The following is a 17,694-nucleotide window of genomic DNA, read 5'->3' as shown; positions in this document are numbered from 1 at the left end:
ACATTGCGCGGCAAAACTCAAGCAGGAAGACGTTTAGAATTTCAAACGACTACAAGCAACCGAACCCTTTTCCGAAAGTGGGGAAGGTTCCTGAGCAGACGGGGGGCTCGGGGGGAAGACGGCGGGGGGGGGGAGAGAGGAATAGGAGTTTGCGGGTGGGGTGGGGGGATTGGGGGATGGGATGGCTATGAAACTAGTTAAAATTTCTCGATTATGCACGGGCCCTCCCCCCTCCACTCGTCTCTCACTGCCCCCCCCCTTCTTCTTCTTCTTCTCAAGCCTTGCCCCTGAGCCTCCCGTCGGACGAAGACGGTGTGAAAGTATTCCTGCGAAGTAAATATCTCTCGCAGCGAAAAACCAATATTCTCCGTTAGCATGCGTTGCCGAGGCGATGCGCGGGGGAGGGGGAGTGGCGGGGGGCGGGGCGAACGACTTGGGGGGGGGGGGGGGGGAATGGGGATGCGAAGGGCACTTCCGATTTCATCTGAAATGGGGGTGGCTGGGGAGAGAAGACGGAGACGAGGTCACCCCATCCCCCTTCCCGATCCCCCAGCACCCCTTCCACCCACCATCCCCTCCCCTCCTCGCACGCACGCATACACCCCCTCCACGGCGGATTTACTCGCAGGGAAATTTCTCCGCCGTTTGGTAAGGGCATGGGGGGGATTGGGATGGGTCGCATTCTGGGGGAGCGGGGTGGCGGTGGCAGGGGAGGAAGGAGGAGGGGGGTGAAATGGGTGGCGAGTGTGCGGGAGACTTCTGCAGAGCCACCCATGTTATCTGGATTTATTGAGAAAGTGTAGGTGGCCGGGGGAGGAAGGCGGGAGGGTGAGTTTGGGGGCCGAAAGAGCTTTCGTTGGGGGGAAGGGAGGGATGGTTTCGGCGGCCGGGGGCATAGAGGATTTCGTTGCGGGCGGAGAAGGGGGAAGCACTTGAGAGGGGGGGTTTTAGTACGGGGAGAGGGTGAAATTGAAATGGGGGTGGGTCGGAAAAGGTCGCGGCAGGTAGATAAGGGATGGGGGCACTGGGGAGTGGTAGGGTTGTGTGAGTGCGTGTATAAAAACGGCGGGGAGGGGACACGGGGGTAGAGGAGGAGGAAGGGAAAGTAGCGAATGGCGCTGGGTCAAAGGGGGGTCGGAGGCTGGGGGAGTAAAGCGATAGCTGGGAAGACAAGTGGAGTTTGACTAAAGTAACGCCCTGGGGGCCGAGGAAGAGATAAGAAGGCGAGGAGGAGGACGGACGGGAGGAAGGAAGAGGCAGAGAGGGAGGGGAGGGAGGATTGGCCCTTTTGAGGAGAAGGAGTAATGCTTGAGTGGCGTGTGAGCAATGAGCCACTCATTCTTGCTCTCCTTTCCCCCAGAAAGAGCCCTTTTCGGAGGCTCCCCTCCCGCCCCCACCTGGCCCTGCGATAAGGGCGGTGGTGATGCAAGAGTGCGCCGTCGGCTCAAGACGGCTGGAAAATACCTTTCGCTCCCATCGGGGGTCTTAAACGTCTTCCTCTCCGCGGAGCCCTCCACGTGTTGCCGCGGGAGACTCCGCTGCAAGATATGTTAGAAGGTCGGGGGGGAATGGGGAGGAGGGTTTCGGGATGTAACACATTGTGCGGAGCAGAAGATTGGGTGGAGAACCCATGGGGTGCCTATTTTGTGACGAGGGGGTAAATGCATTCGCAATTTCGCAGGACATATTTTCTGAAGATGTGCGAATGATAAGTTTTTTCACTGAAATGTGTCGAATCGAAAAGTGATAATCGATGAAACAGAATACGGAATGTGCCCACCCTTTTCGATATTTTCCATGACGTTGAAAAATTATCCAACGGTGCGTGAGTTTATTCGCAAAATTCTTCATTTAACATTATGTACTCATCTTCTGTGCTAATCACTGCCATTTCTATTCAACTCATTTTAAGCGCGAAGCAACGCTTGCTCTATAAGCATGAAACCAATGAATGAGCCCACATTTAGTGAAAGGTATATGACTATAGGGAAGCGCTTCACCATATATTCCAGATTTTGCCCTAATAAATAAGGACTGTCCCAAAATTGGTAGGGCTTATATTTTCCCGGATAGATAGACGGACAGGCGGCGGATTCTGTCGCTGGATTCGGGGGAGGGAAGTTTCAGAAAAGGCTGGTGGTAGTTGGCTCCGAGCCTTTGAAGAATGTGGACCGTTCACTTGCGAAACCTCTATAATGTGACATCGTTACGCTCTGTCATGAACTAGTTATCGGAACAGCCCTACGCAAACCGGGTAAAACCGGGAAAGAGACTCATGACATGCTCAAGATAGCTTATGGTGATAACGCCAAGGGTAGATCGGGCGTTTTTAGTGGTGGACGTTATATCGTGAGGATAGAGAAGATGTTTAAGGGACTGGACGTTCAGGACACCCTTCCACCGCAAAAAGTGACAAAACTTTTGCAAGAGCGAAGGTTTTGCTGGTGAGGAATCGCCCCTAAAAGCGAAGTGTATCGACTTGTGACCAAAAACATGGGTATGAGAAAAATGTGTACGAAGCTGATGCCGCAATTGCTCTCGGACGAACAAAATGAAAGTCGCACGCGGATTTGCCAAGAGCTTCTTGACGATGCGATTGACGATCCAAATTTTGTAGGCAATTTCATCACTATTTCCCACCTCCAATCCGTGCTGAAAGGACGCCACTACGGCTGGCTAGAACCATTGCACCAGGCCGTGACGAAGAAATTGAGCAAAATTCCGAGATCCGCCTTCCCGAAGACGTTCGAGGCGTGGAAAATCCGCTGGTAGCGGTGTGTGTACGTACAAGTGTACTACAATACTTTTCAGTGAATGTATCAATGATGGCAATATATATTTTTAGTTGACTCATTCCTACTACGCTTCGGGTAAACCTTGTATCTACGAATACAGAAATTTCTCTTCGTGAAATATACAGTTATGCTTATATACATGTATGGTAGTGCGTTCCAATCAATGCCTCAATTTAAATTAAATTCGAAACTGCTTTAAACGCAGCTTCAATGTATCTTCGACGGCATAGAGAGATTTATGCCAGGCTGTGTGGTGTACCAAATGTCTGTATTTTCCGTAAAAAAAGAGCTATTTGAGATGTAGAAGTTGTGTTCCAAATGAGACATCCTATTTTAATGTAGGTAAATATATCTTTTATAATGTTTATTTATACATTTATTGCTCTGCATTGAACATTTATTTTCATATTAGTTAAACTCTTACTTGGATATTTTTACATGAGCCGTATTTTCTCTTAGGGATATTAAATCTGATTACCCAAATTTACGTGTTGCTGTTATTAAAAGTTTTAACTCGTAATTTCAACGTTAAAGTAACTTTAACTCGTGATTTCATAGAATAATTAAAGCTTTAACATTGGTCGTATAGAAGTTTACTTGTTTTATGATTGCAATGGTAATGTACCTTTCTCGTATGTAAAGTAGGAAGTGATTGTTTTTCCGAGATGTGGTAGGATCGTATCTGAATGAAACTCATCGAAATATTCTGCTAACGCCATAATATGTGATTTTCTGTGAAGCAGAACTTGATGAGAAACTGCGGAAAGCTCAGTGAGAGGTATAGATCACTCAGTGTCCTTAAAGTCTGGAATTCACACGTAGTAGGACTTTGGGTGAGCAGAGATCCACCCCTCATCCATCATTTGAATCTATGGGATAAAGGCTGCAAATTGAAAGAAAGTCATCATTTGATTTTGAAATTGATTGGTCATTTTTGAATTTGCTAGAGGTGGTCAACGCATCCACTTCAAATACAATCTCTGCGATGTATGCCAGTCGCTTATGAGGGGGTACTTTTATAACTAATGGTCAACTCTCTCATCAATTCATATTTTACATATTTTATCTTATTTATTTGAGGGATATCAATCATTTTTGCTAGTCGCTTCTGGGATTTATCGCCTGTCATCCTAAATTTCGTAGTTAGTGACAAGACAGAAATAATCCGATAGTACTTATTAGTTGTTTGAAAGCAAAAAGTAGGAGAATACTGCAGATGGAAAAGATAAATTATGAGAATTCATATTTTTAATATTTTCCCATTCCAACAGCCCGAGTAAATTTTTATCAGGTGTTTTTAATGTGAAATAATTCGGTTTTATTCTATTTGATTCCATGAAATCGGATCAAAAATAAGTGGAAGCCAGGGGCATACACGTAATCAAATGCAACCAGGATTTTCCGCATTTATCCTTTTTATATCCTCATGGATATATTTAATTTTAAAAACCCTATGTTTTGAATGAAATATGTTTGTTGGATAACAAAAAATATATATTGTGTGATTATTTGCTGATGTCATCTTTGTGGTTTTAATTTTCATTGCTTCAAATTTCCAAGAGGGTCGTCATTGTATCCGTATTGTTTGTATATTTTATCGATGAAATATTATGATAAATTAGTGCCTTGAAACTCTGAGAAGCTTTGAGAAGAGAGGAACTAACCCTAAAAAGTTAAATCAGTTTAGACGAAAAGGGGAAAAAATAAGCGGCCATGGATGAATTCTCATTACATCAACCATTTTCTCTTTCCGTGATTTTTTCGATTTGATTGATTGATTCGATTCAAAGTCCCTCTTTTTCTACGATTGAATGACCAAAATACCATTTTCCCAGGTGAAATGGAATGCCTATCCTCAACCGAAAAATAGGCGAAATAACCATAATTCTGTTAATAATGAACAAATAACCATTATCACGTAACATAAGAATTAAATTCTAGCATCAGATGGCTAAATTTACTTTTAATTCTAAATTATAAATTTCTACGTTAAAATTATCACCTTTTAATTCACATTAAGCGGATCACTTTGTTAAAAGTTGCTGTCGCCGCGTCTCCCGCAGTTTCTTGGAATTTGACTAAATTTTTTAGCAATATCTCAATACCCTGTATCAACCATACGATTAAAAAACAAGTGACCATTAAAGGAATGAAAATAAGCCGGTTCCAAGTAATGGGCGTTCACGATTCCGCAAATTAGAGCCTGGCGCAATATTTAGGAGCTAACCATTAACTTACCAAATGCATGAGTGCATATATTTCCCTCAAAGTTTTCATATGTAATAATGTTTCCTAAAACATTGATAGCGGCACTTATCTCAATATCGAGTTAATATTATCACGTTATCCGCTCGAAAATTTCCTTTCAATGCCCACTACCAAGGTTTACCGTCTTGTAATCAGAGTCAATAAAACAAGGGAATTATCATATTTGAATTTCGTCCTACGATAATAGAATGTTTCAAGCTACCTAAAGGAATGGTGGACGACTGGTGGCTGAGGTCATTTTTGGGCCTTTAGGGTTAGGCAGAGAGTTTGTTGGAGGTTATAAATTCATAAAATGGAGGACTAGTGGAGAAAAACTCAGCTCCATGATTAGCCTAGTCTTAACAGGCACCAAGGGGATCACAGTTAAACGGATATAGCGTACTGACTAACATACTCCACATGTAGCTCTCAAGTAGGGATCGAGGTACCACTGAAATATTCTGCCATTGCCGAGTTTCGAACCTGTCCTCTGGAATTAGGAGCCAGTACATTAGCCACTGCACCGTCATCTTGATCCTATTTAAAATGTTTCTGGTCGCATAAATTTTATTTAGCAAAGTCGATAGCTAATTCATAAAAATATCTGTCAAATGAAATCATGAAAATTGTCGTTAAAACTGGCCGAATATGAACTACAGTTTAAAATGTCATAATAAAGATTTTATTAGAAGTGTTATCAGTTAGTAATCTGTTTTCTTATTATTATTCCATGAATAAGCCAAATAAGTATAAGAGGCGTATTAAGGCTTAGAGTTCAAATGATTGTAAAAATGAATAAAAATACTTAATATTATTTGTAATATTATAAATAGTATTTGGTTAAGCTAAATAATATAATACACAAGTTGTACTGAATCTTATAATCTGTGTTTACTAAAGTCATGATAGTGTAAAGTATATGCTAACGATAATTTCTAATCTAATTTCAATAAATATTTAGCGTTAAACGAAAAAATCAAGAAGGTATTAATGTGATTTTTATCGAAGTTTCACTTCGAAGGATAAATCGACGTGAAATAATTACATGAAATCGTTTTGTCGTTATCATCTCAAGATGCTTCAAACCGCAAACAACGAGGGCATTGTCGGGGGATGATGACCCATTGGTAGGAATATCGAAAATGGGTACTAAAGAGTAGCAGTTTGTGAGATGAGTGGTATTTCCTTATAATGCCTCAGCTTTTTTTTAAATTTATTCCCATTCACAGCGTATGGAGAAAGTAAATGCGGTAGAGTAACAAATTCATTGGACAAATTAAAAATGTGCATTTTTTAAGCCCCACCAGTACTGTATTCGTTTTATTTTGTAAGCTTCTTATTTTGGGGAGACGCGGTTATCCTGTGGGTTTGGGGAGTTGTCCACTGACTGAATTGACACTGTTCGATTCTGTTTCGGGTGATTCGGTTTACTCAAGCTGTGTTATTTACCAGGGTTTCCTTGGAAACCATTGGCAGCACAGTGAAAAGAACGTGCCACCCAATCCTGATGTGTGAATTTCACACGCCATTGGGCTTAGTACTAGATGAGCTCTACCCTGGCCTATCAACCCAACCTTTGGGTTGATAACGGTGGCTGGTGGCGGGTAGGTAATTTTATTTCAGATAGGTTCGCATCATCATTGATTGCCTCTTGAGTGGTGAGGCGAGATTTTCGAAGGGAGAGATGGGGGAGGAAATCAAACGAGGAGGGTGTAGTCAGGGTTTCCTCATCCGTCAAGCCCCTCACGTCCCCCTGATTACCATTCTGGCGACCTTGGCTGCTGGGAGGAGGGTTGAGAGTGGGGAGGGTGGCGCTGCGGGACGGATCGTCACGCTGCATCACATCTCGAGCGACCGAGTTTTTAGGGCCGGTCCGGGATTCGTTTGCTTCGAAACCAAGTTTCTTCTCTCCCCCCTCCCACCCCATTGCCATCCCCCCAGCCCATAAATTACGTCTCTCCCCTTAAGTTGATTCCCTCAAATCCTGCGGCGACTGCGCCCCCAACCCCTCTCGCCCCTCTCCCCTTAAAGTCGGGAAAATGTCTTGGAGGAGATAGTGTTCTTCAAAGCCAACCTCCTTCGCTACTGTCCCGATGGAGAGTCCCCGCCGAAAAATACTTATGTGGTGCTATGGCGGAAGGGAACGCCCTCGCCTCAGGAGTCGACGCATCCCACGGGTAGTCATTCTTTCTACCACCCTTCATTTTGTTTGAGAACTTATTTTGAACTTTAATTAAATCGTTACACTAATTTAAATGGTTCGTTTTAATTCAATGAAATTATAAAATTTAGGGTGTTTAATTTTACACCAGCTTTTTATTTAAAAATGAAATTTTTATTGGACTGCTACAAATGCTTTGCAATAACGTTTTGTGATTCACAAAAACGATTATTATGGAGTGTTTTTAAAATCTCAAGATGCTTAGTTTTTCACTCAATCTATAATTATCCTTAATTAAATCATGGTTCTTGAGTACTTCTTAATATTAGTCGTGATTACGTTGCAATAACGAACATCATGTACCGTCCGATATCATGAGATAACCAATGGGTGTTAAATAGTTTCAAGTTCATTATTCCTTCTATTAGGGGATAAATACTTTTAGAGCTTACTTCTAATCCTTCCTGATGCCACATATCCATCTCGAAAGCAATGATGGCCAATTCAGATGTTGTTTCTAGTTCAAAGAACTGCGGGAGATGCCACGACCGTAACTAAACCGGGGTCATCAGCTGATGTGAATTGGAATGTTGCAATTCCAAAGTGTAAAAACCATGCACCTTGCCCGGGATACGAACCGGGATTCCTAAACAGATTGAAAATTTCGGTGTCTTAGAGGATGCCTCGATGGCTTTATATGCTAAAACAATGTTAAATGGAAGAAGGGACCATTTGGTCTCAATTTTGCCCAAATAAAGACCTCTATCTATCTATCTAAAATTATCGACCGGATATCGAGGGATCCAGATTTGTATCACGGTCTAGGCGAATGAATTTCACACTTTGGAATCGTTGTTTCTAGTTTTGTCTCACTGCGTGTTAACCTGTGCAGTTATTTTCACATGCTTCGTGATTCCTTACTCCTCTTGATTGCTTCCTCATTTTTCAATTTATCTGTGAACTTGTTTTTCATCGTCAGCCTCCAATATTTGGATTTGAAGGCTTTTAAACTTCTCCATTTTCTATTTGCTGGTCTATCATGTGTCTTTTGGGGAATATAAGACATCGCACGAATGTTGTCAAGGGCTGATTTCATGTTTTGAGCGCTCTACTTCTTCAAAGCAGCTCTGGTCTCATCCTACTGGGCATCTGTTGAATTAGTCTTAATTTTTTGGCTTTTAAATTGTTCCAGCCCCTGATTTATATTGCCTCTTCAGTAAGACCAAGATTTATTCTTGTATTCATTCTGATGTCAACTTCTTGTCGATGAGGAAAACTTTCTGATTTTAATTGCTAAGAATAGTCTCTATTAGGCGCTCTCTGTAGTTAAAAATTATAAGAAGGGGAGATTGGAATCATTTCCTATTGCTATTAATAATTGAAAAGCACCACATTGCGTAAATAAAATTGCCATATTCATTTAAATTAGCTATTGAAAAAGACCCCCCGAAATTTCAATTTAAATGTTTCGAATTTTCATATGCATGCGAATTATTTTAAAAATTTTCATAATAATACAAAAATTTTGTTTCATTGGCGCTATCCTCATCCTCCATGGCTATACAGGTTCATTGTAATTTCTTTCCATTATGTTTACAATGCCTTTTAATTACTTTTTTTATAAGATTCGAGCAGAGCATTAGTAATCATGGGGATCATTAGCGATTGAATAAATGGCACATGTCTTGCTAAAAATAAACCTATAATACAAAGTTAAAGCCCTCCTCCAATTTATCTTGCCATTTTTTTATGATATTACAACCGGTATAGGGTGCATCATACGGGTATCTCTGTTTCTCAGATTTAATCTCTTTAATAAACCGGAAAATATTCCTACATTACATTATCTGGTTTTAAAACTGGTTCGTTATTTAAAATGGGTTTACTAATTGATTCCTAATTAATAATTGATAAAAATAATGAGAGTAAAATGTTGCATAACAAATCTACAATAATAAATCATTTCAAAAGGTTTAATCTAACTTAATAATGAAAAGCGACGTATTTTCCTGGAAAGTTCATAAAAAATTTCTCCTATTTCATAGCACCACAATGCAATTTACTGGGATGAAACTCATCATTTCTATTTCCCTTAGGTCTATTTAATTTATCCATGCGTATAAAATATTTGATGTTATCAGTATTTGAAGTCCATCGAAGATATCGTCGCAGTGAACACCTTTGGCGCAAACAAGCCGTAACTTTGACGATTTCCTATTCCAAAATTTGAAAGCCCTAAAATATTATGCCATTTTCATATCATTTGCTAAAATTTGGTCATTTTATTGTTGTTGTTCACCATTTTCACTTCTTGCTCTTGAATCTAAGTAAGGCATCCAAAATTCTTTGTGCATGAGTGGATAACAGAAATAAAAAACCTGCTTGATAGGTCCATTTGAGACCTCGCACCACAAAAGGAAAAACTTCGTAATCCGTTACAATGTCCAATGTTATTAATCACTAATTCTATATTCTATTTGAAATCATGATGTTCCTATTTAATGGATTACTGATCATCGTCGAAAAATTACGTTAAAGTTTTACGTATTTTTGAATAAGAAAAGTTTTAGTACGTGAATTATGTGCACTATTCAACTTTCAATGCAGTATTATAAGTGCACTTGTGTGTATTCATGAAAATGTCTGTACGGTATGTAGCCATTATAATTGAAATATCTAGGAGCGAAACTTCTCACCTAAAGAAATGTTTTTATAGATAAGAGGAGAGCACAATAATGATGAGATAAATAATATTGACAAGGAAATAGTAATAAGAGGAAAGGTTATCAAATGCTTCTCCCATAATGCTAAATGAAATACATGAAAAAAATAAGAAATGATGCATGAACAAATGGGCAAATAACTATGAAATTTCACGGGTACCGATAATTCCGCGGTACCACGATGTTGCAGAAAATATGATTAAGTGATATTTTAAATAAATGTTTGACAAGGTGTGATAAGGAATATGTCATTTTAGAGTTAATATCAGAATAAAAGGCTACTGTTGGTTTCAAAACTCGTTTCTGAAGACCAATATTCACGAGTAAATTAAAACATTTAAAGTGACTTTTGGGTCATGAATCCGCACGTTGGGCTATAAGAAATATTTTACTTAATTTCTTTAATCTGTTTCCTGATCAGTAATATTCAGCAAACTCTAATTATGTAACTTCCATTCCGTCATCCCGTGTAATATCATCACACGAAAGGAATAATTGAGCGGCTTCAAAACATCAGTTCTAAGGAGAGAGTACTGGATTCAAGTGTAAAACCGTGACCGAGATTTTTTGTAGGTTATATTTACAGTTTGATTTCCGTGACACACCGCTTCGTCGTCCGAGTGAACTTTCCGGACACGAAATCGAGGTTGGCTGCCACAGGAGTTCGAAGAAATTTCGTCTCTAGGCATTCACCCGATCCGTGAGCGCCATTGTCACCCCAGTTCACGTCGCCCCATTGGGTCACGTATGTCACGAAATATAATTTCGACCCACCTCTCGCCAACATCGCCCCTCCTTCAGTGCTTCCTCCAATTTCCCGTAGATCGTGACGTAATTTATGGATTCGGTGAGGGAAAGAGGGTTTGGGCTATGTATGGAAGGAATGCGAGGGTGGGAGACATTTTTGGGCGAAGGGAGGTTAATCCAGCGCCATCTCTATCTCCCTCTCTCTCTCTCTCTTTCCTTCTCCTTCCCTCCCATTTTCATTCCCCTCTTTCCTCCCACCCGTTTTCTTCCTCCCTCTCTCTCTCTCTCTCGAGCTCGAAATTGACGGTCACACGTGTTCGAGACGTTGATTTAAATCCGCTCCGAGAGAGAAGGGGTAGTGGTGGGGTGAGAGAAAGGGAGGTGGTGACCCTCCTCTTGCCCCCCATAGAAGTACATTGCGGGGGCTGCTGGGGGGTGCGAGGGGAGGAATCCTCTCGCTGTCTCCTGTTAGGATACTTTCCGAACTTGGCAAACCTTTTCCCCCCTCCGGGTTCTCTCCCGTAGGGAGTCTCTTTCCCTCCCACCCCCTCCCCCGGTCCATTCCCATTTCCTTTAACCTCACTCCCTGACCTGCTTCTCCATCAAACATGGGCAGTAACGCTTAAAACTTCAATATGTGAAGCTAAAAAAATTGAGGAAATCGCAAAGAAATCGTATGAAATGTCGCGACCGTTACTTGAGGGGAGTCACACCCTTGTGTACTGCACACAGTTCTCGCAGCTGAATAATAACTCTTAACTTGCTAATATACTTTTCATTGAAGAGAGGTTCTGGGCTTAGATTTGAGACCTTTGAGAAATAAGGATTGAAAAGAAAGGAAAAAATGAAATGGACAGAAAGAAATAAACGAGGGGGTACTAGGCATGTTTGGGGAGGTAAGAAAGTTACCGGGAAATATCCAAAGGAGGCAGGGAAGATATATGCAAAGCATAATCATTGGAATTGGAATGTTGAAGACTGAGATAGAGGGGAGAATGAACGAACGCGAGGAGGTACACGTGAAAGGGGCAGGAATAGGATGGGGGTGTTGGATAGAAGGAAGGGAGGAAGGAAGTATACGGAGATGAAAAGGGGCCCGGTGTAATGTTGTCTTGTAAGACGAAAATAAGAAATTTAGCGATGCTTAATCTGTGTCAATACAGAACTCTACAGCTCGTAATGTAGCATAATATATAATGAAGACCGTAAGCACAGCTATCAACCCGAAGTTCGGTGTGAAAAATGAGGGTAGAGTAACGAAATGCAAAGCCCAACGGCATGTGAAATGCACACATCAGGGCAGGGGGCGCATTTATTTAGTAATGAAACCATTTCAGTATCCATTTAAGTCCCTCTCCATTTTTTCAACAGTTACATTAAAATCAACATATTTTGCTCCCTTATGTTTCAATTTTCAAAAAATGTAAACGTTTAAGTCACAAGCATAAATGAAATACGATATTTGATATAAAAAAGACACGTTTAGGCAATCTTTATCATAGCATTATCATTGATAACCTCTTTTACCTTGGCTGAAATTTTCCTGTTTGACCAATAGCCCTTTCACCAATCTAAAATAGAACTTCTGTTCCCAAATTTCCCTAGGTTTTTTATTAACAGTTTAATCTCTCTTAACCTTTAAAATGAATTGATTAATTGTAAAAAAACATTTTTATAATCTTTGTATGTAATAACCACCTCAGTCCCCCTGCTAAAGTTTATATTGAGGAGCTTCAAATAAATGCCAATTATAAAATGTTTTCATTTTTTCCTATTCGGTAGACATTTTAATGTTTACACACTAAACTATTTTTTTGTCCTTCTTTTAATTATACTTCTTAGTTTCAAATCGTCAATATTTATGTCTTAAGTACCAAGGTCTTTGTTAATTAGTTTTGGAATATTTTCAAAGTCAACTTTAGGGATGGAATCATCTATCAAACAGTGCAAAAAGTTAGCAAACCTTTGTTTATGAGAACATTTTGGACGAAAACATTTTACTTTAATTTTGTTGCATATTGATTTCTGAATACATTTACCACAGTTTGTAAATCTAATGAACCAGTGGAATATTTCTCAGTATCACGATCAGGTGCCCTGTTTTTTCTAATTTAATTAATAGATTTAATTTTTCCCGGAGTAATTTAGACCTAAAGCCTATTTTTTAATTATTATCGTAGAATTCAAATTTTTCACTACTTTTAGTTTCATTTGCTTGTAGGTTTCTTATGTTTTCATACTGTCATTTCAACTTACCGTTAGTGGGACGGTTTTTCGATTTCTAATTGAGATTATGTCTCTTTTGCAAGTCAATATCCTGATACAATTTGCAAAACTGCTAATGGATGTCATCACTTTAAATTCTACTAATAAATCATATTTAGATGAATGCTCTTGTTTTTAGTCTTCTATAATGATCTATGTCTTCTAAGAGAAATGGAAATTCTGCATGACATTAGGTATTGCGGGAGTATTTTTTGTGTTTATTAAAATAGCATGGCGTTGAACTTAAAAGTTTATTCTGATTTAATCCATGATTCATCTATACCAGATTTAACGTTTAGGTTAACTCGGTTAATTTAGCTAACCTAAGCGCTCACCTTTAACTTCCCCAAGCCGGCCACCTACCCCCACTTCGAACCCCTTCCCTCCCTCGGATGCAGAAGAGAAGACGAAGGAGCTGGGTGTAAGCATGGATATGAATGGAAGGGGGTAGCCGAGGCGAAGGGAGGGAAAGAGGATGGGAGCACGAAGGATAAGGAACGAGGTGATTCCGACGCGTCGTAAATCAGAAGGGCTTAATAAATGTTCCACCTAGCCCAGCTTCCCACCCCCAAACCCCCCACTCGCCACCCCAGTGCGTCCGCGTGTGCATGCATGACTGTCATCGCTCGGGGCGTGTCCGGCTTCTACCCCCTACCCCTCCGGCCCCATCCAGGACACGGTGGTCCCAGTTCGTCGCCCTTAGGACCCCCTCACGAAACTCCATAGGGCCAGCAAATCCGCATGTTGAAAGTAGGTCGCCCCCGATGTCACGGGGGAGGAGGCGGCTCTTCGCAATCGTCTTCCCCGATCGAGAGACATTGAACCGCCTGCTCAGTGGAGCCGACGAGTCTTCGATGTTCGAGGAACAGTTTGTCCAAAGCCGAGGAATATTCGAGATTGTCGGTACGGAAACCAGATGACGTTTCTCAATTGCCATCTGCTCCACCGAAATAACTTGGAGAAGACACAGAGGAATTCGATCGAATGAATGCTACCTAAAAATCGAGAAGAGACAAGTGGATTTTGAAGATGGCGGAAAAATAGATGGAGAAGGTTTTGACTTTTGCAGGGGTGTTGGAAGTCACGATGGAAGCGAGAATGTTGTCTGAGATGGAGAGGGGAAGGGAAATAGTTGACCTTGTGACCGTGGTGCAAAGGGAGAGGGGTGGAACTAAAAAGAAGTTTTATTGATGCTCCCTGCTTCCTCAATTTTATTCTCCGACCTTTATGGAAAAAGGTTGCCACCTCTTTGAATACATGCAGATTAAGCATGTTGTTTGTCTTTGCGTCTCTGCATTTGCATCTTTGCACTTTGCATTTGCACTGCATTTGCACTTTGCATCTCTGAAAATTAGCGGGCAGTGTGCCCTTCTCGTGGATTTTGTAATTCAGTTTATATATCATACGGACCTTTCAAATCGTCTCTTTGATTTGAAGCCGTCTTTGGCAATATTGATATCTATCCCACTGGTCGTGAAGAATATTATCTTTTTCTCTATTCCTTTCATGTTCCTAATATATTTCACAACTTTTATGATTTAATGACTCTCGAACATGTTACATGAAGTAATATCACATCTGAAAATCTTTCGACCTCGCTTCCCTGTCTTCCTTCCCCACGCTTATTTGAAATAGATTAACCCCCCCCCCCCCGCCACAAGCTCAACTTCCGTCTCTGAACCAAAAATTTGCAAGAGCTCTCCTATCGATCAGGAGTGACCCTAAGTCTCGTCAAACTCAAAGAGTCTATCAATAAGTAACAATAGTTGGTCTCAAACGTATCCTTTTAGTCCTCAAAGCGTAATCGTGGAATGATGGTGTTTAGTGGTGCGATATTGCCTCAATACGGGGAAAGGATCAAACAGAACTCACCCCTAACCATACAGCGGTGCAATATTGCTATGCATCAAAACAATGCCGATATATTTTCCTCATATACGGGCGATCTTTTCAAGTTCGAAACGGGCTGAAATATCAATATTGACGATTAATACGATATTTTTCACTCTCTCATCTCCTGATTGAAGGGTTGACTTAAAGCTATTAGCATTACTGTCTTGACCAAACTTCAACATTTTTTATATCACTTGTCTAAATTGTGTAATGATTATCGCCCGGTCTTTTTTAGTTCTCTCATCAAAAAGTGGAGACAAGGCTGCGATGAGTGGCATATTCTCATTCCTTCCGACTAGACATCAACTTATTTTACTTAGGAATCCCACTTTCACAGCTAGGATTGAAAACATTCTAGGGGGTGAAAAATGCGAACCCCTTGGGGGCAGCAGACTTGCGCTTATGAATGAGTGTTCTATCGAGGTCCATTAGCCAGCGTTACATTCTACCAAACGCGCCATCCAGACTGGCCATGAATTCATCGCTTTTCGATCGTTGGCGACGGTCTCTGGTAATATATTTCCAATTTGCAGTCTTCTTTCGAAGTCCGTATTATGGTTGGTAGCCTAAATACCCATTATCCTCTTCGTTCTTAACTAATTCCATTAATTATTACAAATTGCGAATAGAAGAATCTGAATGCTTAGTCCTTCATGGGAGGGAAATATGAAATAATTCCCTCATCCTGGCATAAGAGTTAATCACAAATCGCATTCCTTAAGTGGTTGCCTTTTGATGTGCCGAGAAATTATGAAATTTCATTGTGAGGGGACAACTTGATTGAAGATGTACTTTGCACTACCTTCCTCTAAATTACCATTCTATTAATACAACTGCTAATGATTATGGGGATACTTCAAAATTATAGATAGCATTAATTAGGTCCTTTACATGTTTAATAATAAAAATTGAAAGACCCATTCTCTTTTCACGTGCAGGTGAGTTCTTACAGAGCCGTTTAACTTAGAGGAGAACCGATTTCCTCTTGGTCTAAGTCACTGTCGGAAAATAATTAAAATTACGAGTACATTCCATGTCCTAGCGATTATACCTACCTTAAATATCAAAATCTTCCATCCTGACCTGAAAAGGGATATGTGAGTTTCATATATATATATATATATATATATATATATATATATATGGTGTATATATATATATATATATGGTGTGTATATATATATATATATGGTGTATATATATATATATATATATATATATGGTGTGTATATATATATATATATATATATGGTGTGTATATATATATATATATATATATATATGGTGTGTATATATATATATATATATATATATATATGGTGTATATAGTTTCTGAGAAACGGGAGAGCTTCTAAGGGACCCCATCCTTTTGTGAACATCAAAGGAGCCCACTGCGTGAGGCAATAGACGCGGATATTACGTTTTATGACCACAATATCTCCTCCCGTCCCTTTCAAAGCTTCGCAATTAACCTGCGGATATTTTCTGTGTGTTTGGCGCGCTGGACGGACTGCTACATTCCCCTTTGGAGGAGCGCTCCTTGATAGCTAGAGCATCGTTCGATCAAAAGCTCCGGTTGCGACCTTTCCTCCCGGTGAATGAATTGAAAACTCGGTAATATCAAAGAAGTACTTCATTTCCCGAACATAATTGCTGCCCGGAGGGATAGTTTAAAGCTTAGATAGCCCACCTTAGTGTATTCTGTAGTACAATGTCCCTCACCGTGTATTCTGACCTCCACTAGTAAATAGTCTACTGATATGTGCCAAATCGATCCGAAATTTTTTCTATGTTACTTATTATTACTATAATTTTTTATGTACAACCGTTAACGGAACGTTATTCTATGGGAACAAAGAATGAACCATGTTACAGCTATACTTTTCTTTGCCTCTCCTGACATATCACAAAATGACATTTGACACTAAAGTAAACCCTTCTTCTGCTTACTTCTTTCCTTCCTTCATTTCGTCCAATGTGACTATTAATTCCTAACCCTTCCTAGTTATAGTAACGTTCTCCCAGCATTCTTTAATATCCCATTGGCAACCAAGACGCCCTTTGTCCGTGTTTCTTGCCTCCTTTATATATCTTGTAATAATCGCTCTCCTACCCAAAATGCATATCACTCTCTCGTTTGTTTTCCTTTCCGTCCATTTCATCTTTTCCATCCTTCATCACCTCCACATTTTTAAAGCCTTCAGCCTACACCTACCATCCTCCTCCAACGACAATGTTTCCGCGCCGTACATAATTACGCTCTATATTAAAGTTTTGACGAGCCTCTTCTCAACACCCTTACTAAACGTCCTTGTCATCAATTCTTTCCTCAATTGCCTACTGATTTGACCATTACGGCTTAGGAAATTTCCAAATGGATACCTTTGTCTATGAACTCGCATTTTAATACTTAACTTAGACTTTCTCTCTCCCGAAAACCGCATAACATTTGTCTTGTCATCCCATACCTATCGAAATCTGAGTTTTCAATGCTCTCATCAATGTTTGCAGCGTCTTAAGTGGCTGACAAGCTATACGTTGCTAAATAATCTGCAAACCTAACTGATTTCAGAAATTTCGCACCAACCTCTGCCCCGATCTCCAATTAATTCCATGCCTCTTTCATCGTTCTCTCTGCATATGCGTTGAAGAGCATGAGTCATTATGGGTACTCCCGTTATATCCCCTTTCTTTCTTTTATCACAAATTCGAAAATATTACAAATAATATATTTTCAAAATGATGGGGAATTATTCATATTTTAAATATTATATTACACCGACAATATGAGCTTTGTCAATTGAGAACATGATTGGCATACCTTCTTAAGAGGACAAATTACAGAATAATTAGAGCGCAGTTG

This window comes from Hetaerina americana, unplaced genomic scaffold (genome assembly GCF_022747635.1).
Source record: "Hetaerina americana unplaced genomic scaffold, ioHetAmer1.1.p SCAF_10, whole genome shotgun sequence".
Lineage (NCBI taxonomy): Eukaryota > Metazoa > Arthropoda > Insecta > Odonata > Calopterygidae > Hetaerina > Hetaerina americana.
The sequence above is the reverse complement of the archived record's forward strand: the minus strand, read 5'-3'. Positions refer to the sequence as shown.